Source organism: Belonocnema kinseyi, chromosome 4 (genome assembly GCF_010883055.1).
Source record: "Belonocnema kinseyi isolate 2016_QV_RU_SX_M_011 chromosome 4, B_treatae_v1, whole genome shotgun sequence".
Lineage (NCBI taxonomy): Eukaryota > Metazoa > Arthropoda > Insecta > Hymenoptera > Cynipidae > Belonocnema > Belonocnema kinseyi.
In genome coordinates, this window is record NC_046660.1 from 42458041 (window position 1) to 42459205 (window position 1165).

Genomic DNA, 1165 nt, shown 5'->3' on the forward strand with positions numbered 1-1165 from the left:
GCGGTAAAAGAAAAATCCCAAATTTGGAAAAATACCGAAAATATAAACATTGAAAGAGAAAATTTTCGAAATATAAAAATTTCCAAAATTTTAAAATAACTAAAAAAGAAAAATCTGCCGTAAATGTTTATTAACAAAATTGGAATATTCCAAATGTCGAAGTTAACGACACTATACCGAATTTCCAAAATTGCAAAAAGTATGCCGTTCAAAAAATACGTAACGCCTTTATATTTTACATATTTGCTTAATGGTCCCTTTCCGAAATTAGTAAATTCTCCAAATTTTAAACATACCTAGGTTTCAAATTCCAGAAAAAATTACATTCTATATTTTCGTCGGTTAAAATAATGAAGTATTTTATAGGCATACGTGCATTGTTTAAACATTTCAAGAGCTCTTTTAAAATAAAATCTAGGAAGTATGCAGTATGTGTGCAATATAAAAAATGTAAACTGTTATTGCAACTAATAAAAAATAATAAATTTCAATAATTTTTATTGTTGGATATTTGAGATGTTGATAGTTAGAAATTTCGGGAATTTACTAATTTCTTGAAGTTAAAATTCGCGATTTTGAAAATTCTAGTTCCAACATTTTTCAATATTTCTAGTGGTATCAACATTTGCTTTCGGAATATTTCAATTTCGTGACTGAATATTTTTGTTGGTTTAAGATTTTTCGATTTTTTGGAATTTGATAACTTTTCATTTTTAGGAAACGTTCTAATTAGGCAGTTATATTTTCGGCATTTTTGAACGATCGGCATTTTCATTTTTTAAGAATATATAACACGGGAATTCTAGATCAATATAAAAACCTATACCCCCTCCCCCGCTTTACTCCCTTCCTCAACAAGTGCGTCACGCTTACCCCGAATGGCAAATGTCTCAATGGTATAATAATAAACAAAATAATTCAAATGTATCATTCCTACAAGAGAAATTTCAAATATATGGTTTGAGCATCTTTGAGACATAAAAATATGAATGTTTAAAAAATGAATTAATTATTATAATTCTCACAAAAATACAATTAGTGAAAAAACCTATATGGGGACATTAACGAAATACTTGATACATTTTTCAGGAAATTTAAACACCCCCAACGCCTGTGTGATGATTTTTCCATTACACTTAACTTGGAGAATGATTCTTTGAAAGAC